Raw genomic sequence first — 20,335 nt, forward strand, 5'->3', positions numbered from 1 at the left:
ATCTCCCCCCAATTAGAACGGCGATTATCAAGAATACAAGCAACAATAGGTGTTGAAGAGGATGTGGGGAAAAAGGTACACTCATACATTGCTGGTGGGGCTGCAAATTAGTGCAGCCACTCTGGAAAGCAGTATGGAGATTCCTTAGAAAACTTGGAATGGACCCACCATTTGACCCAGCTATCCCACTCCTTGGCCTATACCCAAAGGACTTAAAATCAGCATACTACAGAGATACAGCCACATCAATGTTCATAGCTGCTCAATTCACAAAAGCCAGACTGTGGAACCAACCTAGATGTCCTTCAATTGATGAATGGATAAAGAAACTGTGGTATATATATACACATACACTGGAATATTACTCAGCTATAAAGAATAATAAAATTATGGCATTTGCAGGCAAATGGATGAAATTGGAGAATATCATGCTAAGTAAGATAAGCCAATATCAAAAATCCAAAAGGCGAATGATCTCACTGATAAGTGAATGATAACACATAATGGGGTTCGGAGGGGGACAAGAATGGAGGAAGGAGGGACTGTATAGAGGGAAAAGAGGGGTGGGAGGGGTGGGGGGAAGGAAAAAATAACAATGAATCAAACATCATTACCCTATGTAAATGTATGATTACGCAAATGGTACGCTGTTACTCCATGTACAAACAGAAACAATATGTATCCCATTTGTTTACAATAAAAATAAATTAAAATTAAAAAACACAAAACAAAACAAAAAAGAACTAAGAATAATGGTTGGTGTTTGTCTATATAGCTCTTGACAAATGTTCAGTCATTTTGCTTTTTTAATAAGAATGCCGATAATTTTTTTAAATCTAAAGTATAGTTACCTGAGATCCTTGTGATTGCAATGTTTTTATGCTAAGGCAGCTTGACTTGCAGCAACCAGTTTTGGACCCTGAATACAAAGAAATGACAGATTTTGGAAAAATATGGGCATTACCATTAGAAAACAAATATAGCCAGTGATACAAAACATAAGTGATTATAAAGTGATTTTTACATGCATTACCCCCTTTAGTTCCCATTTACTACCAGGATCTCTACAAAGAACCTTACCAACAAACACTGTTCCCAAGAAAATAAAAAATAAATATATTTTCAGGACATAGGGGAACTATTAAATGATTTAGATACTTACATGTCCATTCCCATACCCACTAATTTGCAAAATTCAATCAAATGAGAAACCAGCATTTTTCAGAAAAATGTTTAAATAAATTAATGCTTTGACTTACCCACCAAAGCATTTCAGGTCTTATAAATACTCCTATCCACTCATAACCATCACAAATTTGGAACAGAAGAGACAGGATAAGCATTTAATACTAGGCCACAGTGAAGCAGGAGATAAAACCAAGAACCACTTAAGTCATTTTGTAAGACAATTGTACACAGAATAAGATCTCTGCTCCACACGTCTTTCAAAACGTGAATTCCTAATCCATGACGTGATCAAATGCACAAAAATTGAAACTGGATATGGTGAAATGAAAGCAGCCCCAGCACCTCCTCAGAGAAGCAGGACTCCTTGTCCTCAGCCTTGCAGCACTTTTCTAGAAAAGCTCCGAAATCCCCCATCACAGTTTTCAGTTGATCTGTTGTTGCTGTGGGCTTGTGTTTCACCAGCTCAGCAAGTGCTCTGCATTTGAACAAGAAATGAAAGAAACATCAAGGAAAAGGTTAGTCACAGAAAGAAAAATTAAGGTGATAAGAACAGTAGTGCCATCATTTAAGATTATAAATCTTCCAGGTGCAGTGGCACAGGCCAGTAATCCCAGCTGCTTAGGAGATCGAGGCAGGAGGATCTTGAAGTCAAAGCCAGCCTCATCAATTTAGCAAGGCACTTAGCAACTCAGCGAGCTCCTGTCTAAACATAAAATATAAAAAAAAAAGCTGGGGATGTAGCTTAGTGTTAAGCACCCTCCTGGATTCAATTGAGTACCAAAAAAAAAAAAAAAAAAAAAAATTATACATCTTAGAGCCAGGCAGCTCTGGGTTTGAGGTTAAGCATGCCATTTAACCTCATGGGAGATTAATAAAATTCACTTCACTAGGGTTGGTGGGAGGACCAAATAAGATAATAGTTTTTTACATAGTTTCAGTACATCTCCAGAAAGCATACATCACGGCATTAGATATTGTTCAGATTTTAGAAGTCATGCCACATTGACTTTTATAGCTATTGAAGGGTTTAAAATGACCCCTAAATTTCTAATGACCTTGAACTTCACTAAAAATCTTCTTTAAGAATCTTTAAAGTTGGTCTTTGCAATTTGCCCTATTCAGAGTTAATTATGAGGAGGTAGGACTATCCAAACAAATGGGAGGTGGTGGTTCTCCTTCATTAATATCTGAAAAGACAACAGTGCCAGAATGCATGTTGTGTGGGAGGAACATGTTTTCTAATATTATTTTTAAGTCTGGACCATGATTCCAGGCCACCAGAGATGGCAACAACTTTTTTGTTGCTAAGTTTCATGCAATTATCACCCTTTGTGACAGCATTGAGGAGTTCAGCCCCAAAACTCACATTTCTAGATGTTTTCTATTCAATTGTCATTCTCAAAAGTCACATGGCAGGGTTTTCTCTCACCTTTGAGGGCACTTGAAACAAATTGAAAGTACCATTCATGCCTAGAAATAAATCCACCTATGATTTCTACAACTAATTTGCTCTGTGCACAAATTTATCAGTTCAATGTTCAGTCTTTTCTACTGGACCTACCTATGATCTTATTCTACTGTGGTTTTTATCCACAATATCACTATGAATAGTCAGCAGGTAAAAGTCTAATACAGTTTTTTCCCCTCTAAGGGAAAGAAGTCCTTCATTTTATTGTTGATAATTTTATCAACTTAATAAAGCCAACACTTAAGTACTTCCTCTAGGGAATATAACCATTACATGAGACAGTTTGCTCCTTTCAATTAACAGTTCTCATTATCAAGACTACAAACATGATAATGAAATACTGCTCACATTTGTTTCTTGATTTGTTGCTCAGTCTCTGGAAGTGTGCATATATCTGCATGGAAGGTGAATGTTTCAGCATTAAATTCTTTGGGAGTATATGTGTCATCAACTTGCAGAGTGGAAAAGCATCCCAGCTTGTTCACGAAGGACTCAGAGCAGCATTTGGTGACTCACTCACTGGATTCTTCTCATGATTCACACACAATGAGTTCAGGACTGCAGACAGCTGAAGAACAGGAAGGAGAGTAAAAATTCAAAAGAGGCACAATTGAAGGTATTCCATGAACACTCATTTTCCCATGCACCCAAAGAAGTGTCATATTAAACTAGTAACAATGAATGCAAAGTTGATTGAGGCAACAAATGACTATCTTTGGAACTAAACATAAGGAACTCTTTAAAGTTGACTGTTTTACAAGTAAGTCTACATGTCAAGTAGGGTAGAAGCCTTTAGTAGGTAGTGAAGATTTCATGTGCATAACTTGATGTTGTTATCTGTAGCTATTATAAATATGCCATAAAAAGCAATATATTCTCTGGTCACAGTCTGTTGTGGTCATGCCTACTCTTTGGGAGTATTCCCCTTAAACATATTGAGTCTTCCATAAGAAATTCCTTTCTTTTGTTATAGAAGATTAATTTTCTGTTCATAATTAAGTGCAGAACCAGTAAAAATGAATGGATAGCCAGAAAGCAGGGTCAGGTAAGAATTTGAACACAGCCACATTTTTTAAAAATGAAACTTCTATCAGAAGTGAATTTGTTGTACTAAATCCCAGTATTTAATAAAATGTACAATGTGTAAAATCTCAAAAAAGAGAGTACCTGGAGAAAATAATTCATGAAAATAATTGGAGGTGACATGTCTTGAATTGTGTGTTGGAATGGAGAAGAAGTAGTCTTATACTGGCACATGAAATAGAAACTCCCAAATGTCTTAAGAGGAAAAGACATCATTAAATTTATTATATTTTAAAAGACTCACATAGTCTTCAACACAGGGCATTTTGTGTGCTTCAGAAAGCTTACAGCATTTGGTGGCCACTTTTCCTAAGTGATTTGATGTCTCCACAAGAGTGGGAGTTGACACCTGAGGTATTTTCTGAGTGTAACAAATTATTAAGTCTGTTTAAAAAAAAAAAGTCCATGTGTTTTTAGTCAAACAAGAAACTGTCTTTCTAATATAGTAATTAAGCAGAAAAAAACTCAGCCAAAATCAACTAATATATTCTTATTTGCCATTCATCAAATTATGTTTGTCTAAATCAACTGCAGTGGTATAAGCCTCTAATCCCTGCAACTCAAGAGGTTGAGGCAAGAGGATTACAATTTTGAGACCAGCCTCAGCAATTTAGTGACAGCCTAAGTAACTTAGCAAGACACTGTCCCAAATGTTAAAAAAATTTTTAAAGTACTAGGTTTGTAGCTCAGTGGTAAAGCTCCCCTCATTCAATCCCTAATACCCACCACCAAAAATTATCTATCAGGGTGAGGGCTTGGGTCATAAAAATACTTTGTCCTGACCAATTCATTAAACATGGTCTTGAATACCACCTGTACCATATAATCCTAGGAAAGTTAGCTACCTTATTATAATCCAGTAACATTAATATATTTATTATTATATCTTTGTTTCATTAAATGCTATGAGAGTGTAATATAAATCAGTATTATGATAAACCTGAAAGATGTGAGTGAAAAATGGGAAAAAATATACCTGCCTCAATAGGAATGGTGCAAGGATTAAATTAAAAGTGATCATACATGCAATTAACCAGGCATGTTATGTAGCATACAATAATCATTGAAAAAGAATCCCAATCACCATAGAAATGTATGACTGTAATCTACTTAATGGAAGAAACTACGTATTATTCAGTGTTGTTATCGCTGAGCTATAGTTAAAAGGGTGCTAACTATGTATATAAACTGCACAATAAATACCTACTAACCGTGTGTCCCTTCTTATTTCTTGCCTTTCCCTCCCTACATAAGGGCCTATTAAATTGGGACATTATTTCAGCATGTCATATTGTCTCTATCTCTTCTAGAGAGGGAAATTCCGTAGGAAAACAAGGTCATAACCATCAGAGTATAATATATCTTTTGAACATCCACTCTTTCCACAACTGGACCAATACGAATGCAATTTCAGATATTATCTAAATGTATTTTATCATATTTTTGTGTTCAGTTTTTACATTACTTCTTGAACTACTGCTATTCAAGGCCTACTACTTCCTGCTCTGTAAAAGGCTGCTGTAGTTTATTTACTCACAAACTATCCCTTACTCTTCAAGGATCATCCCCAGTTGATAAGCCAAGATTTGTCACTAGCCCTCCCAGCCTATCTACTCCCAGTTTCAAGAGACCATTTTTTTTAAAACTGTACACAAATAGAGGCCTCTCCATCCCATCAACTATATTATCTCTACTCTCCAGACTTTCTTGATTAAAAGGGTTTAAGAATAAATGTGTATTTCTGCTATTAAAGTCATATGCTAGGTGGCCTATATATGAAGTAGTAAATAATTGCAAATTTGTCAAGGAAAAAAGGCAGCTAATAAACAAAATTACTTACACATTTTGGAATTTATATTCTCTAAGCTGCTCATAGAGATCACAGTGTTGCTTGACTATGTTCTGAGGTGCAGCCACAAGAGGTTGAAATTCCTCAAACTAGAACATAAAAGAATGGTATTTATAGGTCCTTCTGAGGACCAGATGCAGGTCACTTCTTACCCCTTCCTTCTTTCTGCCCAAAGCCACATGAGTAGATGTTCAGTGCCACATCTGTCACATCACATTCAAATTGTTCCTCTTATTTGGCAGAATGTATAGTGCAAGGAGTTAAGAATCTTCACTCTGGCTCATTGTCCGGCTTCTGAGCCAGGACACCTGACTCATTTTCTAGTGGTGCAGCTTCACTAACCATATCTGAGATTCAGAATCCTCATCTTCACAATAGAGGTGAAAATAGTGTTCACCACACAGAATTGCTCTGGGAACCAACTACGCTAATGATATTAAAATAGCACCTAATACATAATAAAAAGTCAATAAATGATGGTCACAGGTATTATTATTATTATTATTATTATTATTATTATTATTATCAGACCATCTCTCCAGTAAGATCCTCAGCATCAGTTGCAGTATGGTGCCTGGCATACAGCAGCTTCTTGGTAGAGGAAAGTAAATCTTTCTCTGATTCTATAATAGTTGGAAACAATTAATATATATTAGTAGGAACTCTAAAATTCTCCAGAACAGGTGTCTTCTAACTTATCATCTTATAAAGCATTTCCTAAACATTCTCAAAAAGATTTTAAAATATAAAATATAAATTAATTTCATAACCTCCCTTAAGATATTAACTCCACAACTTGATAAATCATGGGTCAGGTTAACTTTCTTTATATCTAAGTTAAATGTCTTTTAATAGACATTTAAATTTACCTCATGTTATTTTGTTCTTAGGAATATGGAAAACAGAAATTATGGCCACAATTTTGTGAAATTAGAGATTACTGTCTTAATATCTTTCTTTTCTAGACCAACTTTCTAAAATTTATTAACCATTCTATTTAAGATTGATTTCCCTAAAAGGTTTAAGAGCACAGAATTGAATCCATCTCAAGAAAATATCTAAACTGTACTGTATATCATTTCAGTCCTGCATTGATTTTCTTTCTCATTATTGGAATCAACAAAACACTACGTCCTTCTTTTCCTGCGAGACACCTACCACGTTGCCATAGCATGCAGGAGGATCAGCCTCAGCACAGCACTTCTCCAGTCTGGCTTCATATGCCTTGATGATTCTCAGCAGCAAAAGGGAGCCATACTCGGGATGCCTTCTCGAATATTCATACAAAAACCTAAGTAAGACGAACATAGATCTACTTGAACCAATAAGAAAAATGTACATAACTCACTTCAAGTGTGAGTCATATTCCCAAGGTCTGAATTTGACTAAACCCCATGCAGTGAAGCTTAGTGGCACAGGACTTGGGGCCCTCCCTGGGTTCAATTTCTGGTTCTGCCACTTACTTTACTCTATTATGTTAGGCAACTTATTAAAACTAAAGAGCCTTAGTTTCCTCCTCTGAAGAATGGGAATGATAATAATATTCATCTCTTAAGTTGAGTTATGAGAGATAAATGCCACAATCTGTGTAAAACACATTCTTCCTGGCACATCTTAAATGTTTGATGAATGGTACCTGTTATTTTCATGTATACTTAGTTCAATTTGGACTACATCTCAAAAGTATTCTACTAGATAGAGATATACTCTTAAAATATTCTTTTTCCTCTTTATATGACTGAAATCTTAAAGGATATGTCATTTTGTAAGCACTATTTAGTGCAAAAGAAGCTATTGTAATCCAACAATAAAATTGTACAGCTTGTCATCATTCCTACTGATCATATAAAATCATTTTTTATTTAACTGCATTTTCATAGTGCTGAAGTTTTGCTCTTTTCATAGAAGTGAAACACCTAGTGTCAAATTCTATGCTTCTTTTTATCATGATTGCTGCCAACACATAGATGAATAGATATAGATAGATGTGTGAATAGAGTTAAATGCATACATAGATGATTCATAGGCAATATATGTTCATATATATTTTAGATGTTTAAGAAGTAGCCTTTTAATGAATGATTGAATTAATAAATGTTAGATAAATAATTTGTGTACATAGAAGTATTTCTAGAGATAATTCTAGAGATGTCCCTGAGAAGTAAGGAACATTGAGCTTTTACCATGAATGTATACTGAATGACAATGTTTGAAATTAATCAAATTTTTTAAGCTTCAAAGACTAGGAGTCAAAAGGCCAACATGGAAACTTTGTAACTCCTGGGAAAGATGGAAACTATAGTAACTCCAAAGGAAAGTCTAGCATATCTTCCTAAATCAAGAATATGAAAGGGTAATTCCTTATTTAACTTACGTGCCCAAGAAGATATCTTTTGCCTCAGCATAGTTTTTGCAAACATCCTTATCCTCAGCAAAATCAGCTGTTTTTGGAGGTAAGTTATCAGGCTTGTCATCCTCTTCCAGCTCAGCAATGCAGTGGGATCTTTCCAACTCAGGCTTAGCACAACACGTAGCCACTTTCTTCACAACTGTATCTTGATTATCACAAATGAACTTGAAAAGGTTTACCTGTGAAGAGATCAACAATTATTCAACATAAATTGGCATTGCTACTCTTTCTCTCCAGACCTACTCTTTCTCTCCAGACCTTTGTGATGTTGTAGAACATGTTCACTGTATTCCAAGGTCATTCATTCACAACCTTTGTGTCTTCTATGAACACAGATCCTCCATCAGTGCTTCTGAGCCTGGAGTCTCAGAACTACTAAAACACACCCACTTGATCAAAAAGACTTGTTGGGAACCAGTTATCATTTATTTATTTACTATAATTAATTACTCTCAGCTATTTATTAATTTTATATTTCTACTGTTGAGGCATTTAAGTTTATTAAATTGAAAGTTAATGCTATTGTTTCAAATATTGCTCTCAAAATAAATGCAGGCATTTTGAAACCAAATAACTGAGTAAAGCATGAGAGATTTTTTTAAAAATGAGTCAATCACAGTCATGGGTCTTGCTTATAAATATAAAATATCTGTCTTAAATTTCCAGGAAATGTCATGATAGCTCAGGATTCTGATAGAGGTCATTATTTTTAATCTTTGAAGAAAGGGAGAAAATACTACAAATTTGGGGAAAGAGGTCATGTTTAGGAAAACAGTTAATGAAAGGAGAGAACATGGGGGCGGTGGAGAATGCATCATTTCCAAAGGTCTCTTGAGATAATGGCCCTTCTCCAGCCACACCTTTCCCCAGAAAAATATCTTAGCAATGAACTTTTGCAGTTATTCTCCTTCAGCTTCAACCTACATTCTCAGACTATGACTGAAAGAGGTTAAAAATGTGTGAATGAGTTTCTCAGATCATTTAGCAATTTGGATAGTTAGGTTTATAAAAAAGTACCACAGAGAAGGGAAAGCTTGGAGATGGAGTAAATGAAAGCACAGAAGACCATGTCAACAATTGCCAGTTGTCCCCAATGATGCCTTAGCACTTCTATTCTACCAGCTTAAGCATGTGAACTACTAAAGGAAAAGTAATGACTCTTTACCCTGTCATGTGACATGCAAGTTGATCACCTAAGCAGGATTCCTTGTGGATTTTGGTAAGATCTGTTGCCATCTTGGTAATATCTGTAAATTCAGCTTGGAAAAATCTCTGACTTAGATGAGCTACTTCCCTAAAAAGAAAATCCCCCCATCAATATATTATTATCAGGCAGTGTGAAAGACCTATGAAAATGCTATTTATAACAAAGAAATTCAAGACAAACTAACACATAGAAATTTTGTTAATTCATTAGATATTTAATGTTAGAACTGAACTGAATGGTGATTTTTTTCCCTGTTTTCTTAAAATTACCCATGGTAAGAGTGTATGGCGGATAGAAACCTGATGATTCATAAAATCAGCAAACAGGAATGCTGAAAGGGGTGAGGGTCTGAGGGGCATCAGCTATGGAGCCCAGATCTGACTTCCAGATCTGACTTCATAACTTCTTAGCAGTGAGACCCTAAGCAAGTTACTTAACTTCTCTGAACTTTAACCTTCTCAGTGTCACAACATCATGCTAAATTGAAGCACTGTTTTGGAGAGTAAATTAGATAATGCCTGTGAAAATATTTTATAATCTGGGAAGTATCACACAAACTCCAGTTACCTTTTTTCCTTCATGAAAACACCCTCTTTCCTGACTACTAAAGTTCTTCAAGAAAATTAATTTCCTAACTTCTACATAATTAGGGAGTTTTTATTAAGTACACTTTTAAAAAGAAATTGATCCAGCATGGCCTCTAAGCTCTAAGACAAGATATAAAAGACTGATGTCATCATTCTTTCCAAAATCATTTCAGTGCTTTCTAAAACCAGTAAAGGAGACTTCTTTCCCAGAACTAGTCACTGCCTGGGTAATGTGTACTGGTTCATGTTAGGGGTATTTCATTTATCAATTTGATTGTTTTTTATGGTTTGGATGGTAAGGATGATGGCAAAGATAGTTCAATTGACAGTTTCTAGACAGCATGTATGTCTATTAATTTTATCTCCTGTTATATTGATTCATTGTTGACTGACAGGTAAGGGGTTGGAAGAGTAGGTAATGTTTTTCTTAGCTCAGATACTGAAGGAGGTTCCAACAATCATTTAAATAATAAACAAACAAAAGCCCAGGCAAAAACAGGAGATTCTGATAGAGTCAGAACTATGCGAAAACTACAAGTAGTAACTTCAGCTTAGTTGGTGACTGAATTTAATTATCAGGACATAAAAGAGGAGTAGATACTTTCAGATGGTTGTGGGAAAGGATAAAATTAAATAAAAGCCCCTGACTGTAGCTCTATAAAAATAATAGACCATTAGTGTAAGATTCCTAGTCTTCATAAACAAATAGAATCTATATGTATTTCTTTTTAGGACAAAAATGATGTCTTCTAAATTTTTTAGCAACTTAGAAAAATAAGACAAACAATAATGTGAACTTGTAACTTATATTCTGGATATTCACTTCTATGAGTTTTCTATCTTTTAGACAACAATGACAACAAACTGCATTTGTAAGCACTGGGAGAAATGACAAGTAAATATACTTGTGTCAATGGAACCATTATCACTTTTACATTTTTATAAATACACAAATTCTGTTAAAAAATATTTACCATGCTTTGAAAGCTCTTTCTCCAGATTTCTCAATAACGCTACACTTGAATCTATATTTGGCAGAAAAAAGCAGTATCGTCTTCCTCATTTTCTCTACAGAAAGAAAGCAAGTTGAACAAAACATAAAAAAGAAAACTTATGAACAAAACACCACCTCATAAACTCAGATGAGACTATGTAAAATTAAATTTAAATTTCCAAGTCTTCCCTTTGGCAATAATTATTTTGCTATGTCAAAGGAAAAGTTAGTCTGGTCATAGCAGAGGCCCCTATGTACTTAAAACCAGCATGGGCACATTGCCAGAGAAAAACCTTCTGAAAGAAAAAGTGTACACTAATTCCCAGGAACATATAACTTAACTGAATTCTTAATTTTGTGCATCATTCATTTACATCCCTCCTCTGACAACATGAACTCCCCACAAAACAAAATGAGGCACACAATAAATACTTATAGAAGGAATAAATGAGCTCTTGCTTCTAGTTGCAGTACTATCTCTACTTGAAATTCCCTCTCCATCAAAAGTCTTATGTAAAAGAACACAAAATCTGTGGCCCCTTGCTGTGCAATTTGACTAATACTTCGCTCTAGAGATCATCAGCATGTAGAGGGGCTGCACATTTAACTACGTGCACAGTGATTCCCTCCATCAGATCAGCACTGGTGAATCTCAGAAGGAGGGAGGAAGAATAGGAGAGGTCTTCAAAGAGAATAAAACTTCTTTGGGAGACATGAGAGTAAAGAATGCTCTTTTGAACATGTAGGGAAGTAGCCATAAGATGTTCAGAATTTGAGGTTGCATTATGAACTACTTGTTTTATTCTTTTTTGGGGGAATACCTTCGGTGTTAGGCATTCTCCTTTGTCTGCAGCTTGGCAGCACTCTGTCATATAGTCTTTATACTTTACAACAAAGTAAATGAGTTCTGGGTCACTGAAGTAAGGATGTCTTCTGGAAACTTCATATATAAACCTAATTTTTTAAAAAAAGATAACAGGAAGTCATTTTTCCATATCACACAATATTACAGAAACAATTACAATCAACATTCTCCCCAGAGCCTCCAAAACCCAAAGGAATGTAATTTACCCCTATAGCTCAATTTGCACCTGATGGCTTTGTCTTTGTCATTCTTTCGGTCAGTGAAAAGAATGGTTGAATTTGTGATGTACATATGTGTGAATCACATAAAAATGTTTCAACTGGGGTGATCTAAAATTACTGACTGAAATGAAATCAATCCTGAGAATAACTATATATATATATTTTTTTCAGAATCTTTTAAAACATGTCTATTTCAGGTTTTCATTTGGATCATATCCTGTTTCAAGATCAAAGAACTTTGATCATATTTTTTGTTGTGTAAAATTTTGTGGTATGAATTTTTACTTCTTTAAAGTTCATCATGAGAACATAATTCCAAGTCTTAAAGTTGGAAATGCTTTGTGGTATGGTACTTATTATAACGAGTATTCACTTAATCCTTAATTTTTAATTTTAAAACCTAGATTACTTACTGTCCCATAACTTTCTGGCTATTTTCTTCAAAGGAGGTGCACACAGCATCAGGATATAGTAGATTAAGTGGAGGGAGGTCGGGCTTCTCATCTTTGTGCTTTACAAGGCATTAGTATCTCTCAAGATCTTGTTTATCACAGCAGTCAGCCATGTCACCATAGGTTTCACGGAGATTGGCAATTGTGCATGCTTTCTGTCCAAAGATAGTATCCTAAATTGAAGAGGACAGACTTAAAATTACTGGGCAGAACTTTGTTTTCTTTATTGCCAAAGATCACTATAAAATTTTAACCTACTGGTAAAGCTTGGTGAGGAAATCATCTATGTTACACATATATGGCATATCATGTATTGAAACATCCCAGGGGACCCCAAGAATATGTTCAATTTTATGTTTTCACGTATGACTTAAAATATGAATTTAAATATGGAAATAATCTTAAAATATTTTAAACACATCAAAAAAAATTATATAAAAATTCACTTTCCCCTATTAAATTTCCTTGATTGGACTATTGCTGTGTAATTTTCATTACAATCAACTGCCACAATATTACTTATGATGAATAAAACAGAAGAGCAAAAAGACAGTTTATGGCTTTAAGGAATTTTATCTTTCTCTTCTTATTATCCATCACTAGGAAAGTTAGCCTTCAGTGAGAAGTTGAATTCATCTTGGGGAGAAAGTGCTCAGATGCTTTCTCATATATTATTTTTGAAAGATACAACTTTTTAGTAGATATCATTTAACAATTGAGGAGTAACATAAATCTACTCCATTTTGCATTAAAATATAGAAAAGTACGTCACCCATTGAATAAATCCTCTTCTTCCTTATTCATTTTTATTATATAAATCATTGTAACCCTGTAGAAAATACACTGGTCTAGACAGAATTTATTATTTTTTTAAATGCACTTTTAAAAATTCATATGTAGAATTATAATATTGGGGGAAGTTAAAGTACTTATTCTGCAGTAAAGAGAGGTACATCCAGAGAGAAACAAGAAGAGGAAAGGGTCCATTGACAAAAATAGTCTAGCCCCCAGTAAGGCATATTAAGATTGAGTGGTGAAAGAAATACAGACCTCTTATTTTGAAGATGTATTTGGAAATAGCAAAAGTTCAAGTTCTTTAAAAGAATTGAGTACCTTGCTTTTCCATTGTATTTAAAAATATTAATAACCTTAAAATGATGAAAAAAATATTACTGTTATTTCACCTAGGTAATAAAGTTAGCATAGAAATCAGGTGGTGCTTTCTGAAAATAACAATCATGCTACCTCAATGAGATATCAGCACTCCTATATTCAGTCAGGCATTATTTCCAATAGTCAAGGTATAGAATAACTGAAGGGTCCATCGACAAATGAATGGATAAAGAAAATGTAGTGTGTGTGTATATATATATATATATATATATATATATATATATATGGGAATATATATATATATATATATATGGGAATACCATTCATCCTTTAAAAGAAGGAAATTCTGCAATTGGCACTAATGCAGATGTCTTTGAGGACATTGTGTTAAGTGCAATAAACCAATCACAGAAAGAAAAATACTGGATGATTCTGTTAATACAAGGTATCTAAAGTAGTCAAATTCACAAAATCAAAGAATAAAAAGATGTCTGCCAGAGCCTAGGAAGAGAAGAAAATGGGGAGTTACTAGTCAAATGGCATAAAATTTCGCTTCAGCAAGATGAATAAACTATAAAAATCTACTGCACAATATTTACCTATACTCACCAATAATGCATTTCATGCATAAAATTTTAAGAGGATAAATCTCATGTCATGTGTTCTAATCACAATAAAACAAAGTTAATAAATACACAAAAATATGTTTATCATTATTTGACTCTATGAAAGGAAACCAAACTTCAAATTTTGAAAAGAGATGGTTACAAATGACAAATTGCCATTTAAATACATGGTGACTATCATGTGTGGTCTCAATAAATAAAGGTTTTAAAACTGTGGTCATACCAACAACATCTCTGTCCCCAAACAAACAATGAATGACTTATCAGTCCATATGAAACTTTTGAGTGTAGTTTACAAATTCAGCCACTTAATAATAACTTTTTAAAAAGACTCTTCCTTTTGGAATACTCAGAATAACTTAAAGGAGAAGAAAGAATCCTCAAAATCAGAACCTACAAGTGGTTTGTTACACTCTGCCCCTGAATCATCAGCAGCACATGCTTTTGCCAAGTCAGTCACTTCAGTTGTTAATTTTGCAAGATCATCATATGCACTCTTCTGGAGATACTGAGAAAAGGTAAGCAGCACCCTGAAACAGAAAACACAGAAACATGTAGCACAAAAAAATTTTAACTTAAACAATTTGCTATGCTAGAGAGCAAATCACGTATGTATACATAGTCAATGTTTTCTATATTTTTCTTATAATTATCCGAAAGTCTATTCATATGAGGTATTACCTAAGGCCTGATCATGCACATGTGGCTTCCTAGGCAGGGAGAACAGTATTTCCACCATGTCCAAATGTGTATGGGTACATGTCAGTAGACATACACACAAAGAGCAAATGAGCAACCTGTATACTAAATAGATTTAGTTGTTGAGACTAGGCTTTGCATAAGTCCTTTGAGTTATTTAGGACAAAAACAAAAACACATACCTCATTTAATTGGGCTGTAGGAAGGTAATGACCTTTAAAAAATAGACTATTTTCCCAATTTTTACTAGATTAAAAAAATATTAAAATGTTCCCAAGAAAATCACAGAACAATTTGCTATGTAAAGGGAAGTTAGTAAGTGAGCCACCAACAGAACCATATATTAATCCCTTCCATCATTATACCAGAGTTTCTGGGTAGTATGAGAATTCCAGATTTTTCTAGAATTAAATCTACTGTCTAATTCAGTAACCATTAGCCATATGTCACTATACATATATTTAAATTATTTAAATTTAATTAAAATTATATTTAAGTTTAAATTAATATAAATTTACATAGTTAAATGCAATTTAACTAAACTTGAATACAATTTGACATTTTATTCCTCCAATGCACTTGCCATATTTAAGGTATTCAATAACCACACGTGACCAGTGGCTACCATATTAGACAGCTACAGAATAGTTCCATCTTTGCAGAAAATTCTATGGGGCAGCAATGCTCTGGAATCTGAACCCGATGACAGAAAATATAAGACTTTTAGCATAATACCCACAGCAAATTGAAAACAATAAATTTGACTCTTCCATATTTTAACTTACAGGCCTTTGAAATGTTGCTCTCCCAATTCTTTAAATCGATTAATAATGTCACTTTTGTCTACAAGAAAGGAGAGTAATAAAAGACACAACATGTGTTTAAATATTGAAGAAAGCAATTAATTAGTTTCTACCATTTCTTTTCATTTAACTTAGGTTTTTCATTTGCTTCAAAATATTGGATTCTGAATCCTGAAGAAAGTCTTAGGATGGTGAACTATATCTTCTTCATTTAAAGAAGAATTATTCAATCACCGAGAATATTATTATAAAAATCATTAAATATTTATAAATTTATATTCAAACGTGGAATAAGATCTAATACCTTATAGTGCCTATGAACAGCAACTGAGAAGACAATCTAAAAGTAAATACAAATGGAAGTTCTATTTGTAATATTAATAAAACAGGGTTTTTTTATTTTAAATAAATCAAGGTGCAGTAGATAGGCCTTTAAGACCTTTGTGAATCCCATCTTCATCTCTTCTATGAAGTTTAAGTCACTCTACCTGGCATTCCTTCATGACACAAAAGAAATTACATTCACTAATTCCCACCATTTTGTTTCTGCTTAAGATACTTGAACTATATTAAATAAATAACTACATAAACATTCACAAAAGCAAAATATCATCACATTGTAGAAATAAATGCTAAAGGAAAACTTAATTCTTTAAATATGCAAGGTTTACTGAACCTGTTACTAAGAAAATAGAAGTTGAACAATGGAAAGGACAGAATTCTTACGTGCTTCTCGTCAAAACATGCCCCTGGAATAAGCGGAGCTGAAAAGAAAGAGAGGGAAATAAAGGTTACCCACGTCATTGTGCCACACGCTTGTGGGGTTGATAGAGAAGGTAGGATGAATGCAGGAAAATTAGCCCTCATATACTTCTTTAACCAATAATTGTAGATTATTAACTAGACTCATCTTTGTATTTCATTGACTCTCAAATGATTACAAAATTATAAGATTCTTGCCAAAAAAAATTGTTTGACTAGATCCCTTGCTTATGTTTGCCATCTGGAACTGTTTTCTCCATAAGACTTTGTCAATTTATTAAAGTTATGTAACATATCTTACCAAATTTTACATAACAGTTTAAACGATTCCTACCTATTATTCATTACCACGTTCTTTATCTACTTACCATTTGAAAAATTTGGATTTTGATGTTTGCAAAAATGCAGCCACTCCAGTGATTCTGTTTGGAAATGAGACATACTAAATAAGAGTTAAGATTCAAATTGCATCTACTCTTAATTCCAAGTTCACTTTTTTATATAAAGGTAATGAAAAATTTACACACAAAGATGTTTCATAAGGTTTCTATTGCTTTCAAAACTTTCTGTCTGAAAAAAAAGTCTGATTTTTGCCTCAAACACAAACTAGGAGAAAACCATAGCAACAATAACGACTAAAATAGATATTTACAATTTCCATGTTTCCATTACAGCTATGGCCTTAGTAACAAGTCAGTTATTTAACTTAACTAAATAACTCATTCAGTCAAAATGCCCCATGATGCATATATAGTACAGAAACAAATAAATACTTAGCAGAACTTTTATAATGTAAGAAATATATTTTCTATGAACTTATTTTAAATACCCACAGAAGATGCTATAATAGATGAGAAAGACAGAGGAGTTTTTATTGTTGTTTTGTTTTTGTTTATTGGTTTGATTTTGTTTTTATTTTCAGTGACTCAAAGGAGTCCTGAAATGGAATATCAGCCTTGTCTTTTAGGCCTCAAATGAACAAAAGTTAAAGAATATTTGCTTATGGAATTACTTCCATTGGAGAAAAATACTTTTAAAAAGCCAGAAAACTTCTATTGGAAAAGAAAAAGGAAACTTCTAACTTTGTAAATAGACACAATAATTCTTCCTTTGATAAATTATGAATTTTCTTTTAAACTGCTATAAGGAATGAGTGATATTTATTTGAAGTCAGTGGTCAAACCTAGACTTATCCTTATGTAAACCCAGATGTATAAGTAAGCATGCAATTCTCATCATTGAATACATTCATATTATTAGTTCACAATTTCAGGTCTTTGTCACTCACACATATACTTTACACATTTTTTTTCATTTAACAAACAAAAAATAATATCTATCTACTTAGTATTTTAATAAGGTATTATGCAATACAATGATAAACATCAAAAGGTTTTTAAAAAGATTCATTATGATAGAATAGAAATTTTGAATTGATTTCCCTATATTTAATGAAGATCCAAAAGTTTTAAAATACAAAATGATAACACCTGAAACAATCTTTCCTTAACAGTACCAATATGGTGGCTTGCATGTGTATATCCTTATTAATGATTACTGTATAATTGAGAAATTAAAATAATTCATCTTGACTCTATCTGCAAGCTTAAAATTTATCTTAATTAATAAGAAACATCTGAACATTTGCCTTTTGTAGATTCTCAAAGTAAGAATTCCGGCATTTTTCTCTGAAAACACTGGTGTGAATTCTGCATGTACATTCTGTACTGGGAGGAATAAAGCCACATCATTATTGGTTATTTCTAAATATCCTATTCTTCATCTTTTAAAACTCTATAGTTAGTAAATCATCAAAGAATGTTGGCATACTAACATTTAAGGTAAAAGTTCTAAACATGGTTTAGAGAGTCTAGTTTCTACCTAAGTAGAAAAAAATAGCTCCAATGATTTTTGAATATTTTCTCATGTTTATTGGAGAGGTTTAAAAATAGAGAGTAGTGATTACTTCTCCCCCAGACTCCTTGATAATCTGTTAGTGGGAGCTCCTGGTCCTCATCTCCTCTCCACATCCCGCGCAGCGCAGTCCTACAACAACCCCTCATGCGTGAGTGCATCTCCATCCACGTTGGCCAGGCTGGTGTCCAGATAGGCAACGCCTGCTGGGAGCTCTACTGCCTGGAACATGGCATCCAGCCTGATGGCCAGATGCCAAGTGACAAGACCACTGGGGGAGGAGATGACTCCTTCAACACCTTTTTCAGTGAGACAGGTGCTGGCAAGCATGTGCCCAGGGCAGTGTTTGTAGACCTGGAACCTACAGTCATTGATGAAGTTCGCACTGGGACCTACCGTCAGCTCTTCCACCCTGAGCAGCTCATCACAGGCAAGGAAGATGCTGCCAATAACTATGCCCGAGGCCACTACACCATTGGCAAGGAGATCATTGACCTTGTCTTGGACCAAATTCGCAAGCTGGCTGACCAGTGCACAGGTCTTCAGGACTTCTTGGTTTTCCAGAGCTTTGGTGGGGGAACTAGTTCTGGGTTCACCTCTCTGCTGATGGAATGGCTCTCTGTTGATTACAGCAAGAAGTCCAAGCTGGAGTTCTCCATTTACCCAGTCCCCCAGGTTTCCACAGCTGTAGTTGAGCCCTACAATTCCATCCTCACCACCCACACTACCCTGGAGCACTCTGATTGTGCCTTCATGGTAGACAATGAGGCCATCTATGACATCTGTCGCAGAAACCTTGACATTGAGCACCCAACCTACACTAACCTTAACCGCCTTATTAGCCAGATTGTGTCTTCTATCACAGCTTCCCTCAGATTTGATGGAGCCCTGAATGTTGACCTGACAGAATTCCAGACCAACCTGGTGCCCTATCCCGGTATCCACTTCCCTCTGGCCACATACGCCCCTGTTTCTCTGCTGAGAAAGCCTACCATGAACAGCTTACTGTAGCAGAGATCACCAATGCTTGCTTCAAACCAGCCAACCAGATGATAAAATGTGATCTCCACCTTGGTAAATACATGGCTTGCTGCCTGTTGTACCGTGGCCATGTGGTCCCCAAAGATGTCAATACTGCCATTGCCACCATCAAGACCAAGTGTACTATCCAGTTTGAGGATTGGTGCCCCATTGGCTTCAAGGTTGGCATTAATTACCAGCCTCCCACTGTGGTACCTGGTGGAGACCTGGCCAAGGTTCAGCGTGCTGTATGCATGTTGAGTAACACCACAGCCTTTGCTGAGGCCTGGGCTCGCCTGGATCATAAATTTGACCTGATGTATGCCAAGCATGCCTTTGTTCACTGGTACGTGGGTGAGGGGATGGAGGAAGGAGAGTTTTCTGAGGCCCGTGAGGACATGGCTGTCCTAGAGAAAGATTATGAGGAGGTTGGAGTAGATAGTGCTAAGGGAGAAGATGAGGGTGAAGAGTATTAACCTTGCTGCTGCAATTTCACACTCCGTTATCTTGGATTTGTCTTATTTCTGTGTTTTAGCCCTGAACTATCAATAAAAGCATTTCCATTTTAAATGTCAAACCGGCCCCTGAATCTCAGTGAATATTTGACCCACTTAAGGCCAATTGAGGCTGGCAGATAAGCTTATCTGATGAGTTGATCAATATTGCAGGTAACTACTGTAGGCCATTTAGACCCGAATTGAAGGGGTAATAAAATTTTATATTGTGTTGGTGCCTCTTAAACTAGAATGTAAGATGACTTTGAATCACCTGTAGATATTAAAATGTGGACTCTAATTCAGTAGATTTAAGTTGGGGTTTGAGAATACTATATTAGTCGTGAGGACTTGCCATGTTAATTTGTTTTATACTTAACCAAAACCTTCAGTAGCACATATTGAATAAAAGGAGTTATTTGTTGGTGTAAGAAGATCTGGAAAAAAAAAAAAAGAGAGAGAGAGAGTAGTTAAGAAAACTACTTTATTTGGAAAGTATAATTGTATATTAATCACTTTAGAAGAGAAAACAATGCCCGAATTGAAAAACAAATATACCTGGGAATTAAACCTAGGCCTT

At 34.7% G+C, this 20,335-nt stretch overlaps 2 pseudogenes; one reads left to right on the forward strand and one right to left on the reverse strand.

The window, feature by feature from the left end:
• Nucleotides 1–851: 851 nt before the first annotated feature.
• On the reverse strand, nucleotides 852–16,369 carry LOC124994255 (albumin-like; annotated as a pseudogene).
• Nucleotides 16,370–18,386: 2,017 nt separating this feature from the next.
• Nucleotides 18,387–19,838, forward strand: LOC124994820 (tubulin alpha-1C chain-like; annotated as a pseudogene).
• The last annotated feature ends 497 nt before the right edge of the window (nucleotides 19,839–20,335 follow it).

Source organism: Sciurus carolinensis, chromosome 10 (genome assembly GCF_902686445.1).
Source record: "Sciurus carolinensis chromosome 10, mSciCar1.2, whole genome shotgun sequence".
In the NCBI taxonomy this organism is placed as follows: domain Eukaryota; kingdom Metazoa; phylum Chordata; class Mammalia; order Rodentia; family Sciuridae; genus Sciurus; species Sciurus carolinensis.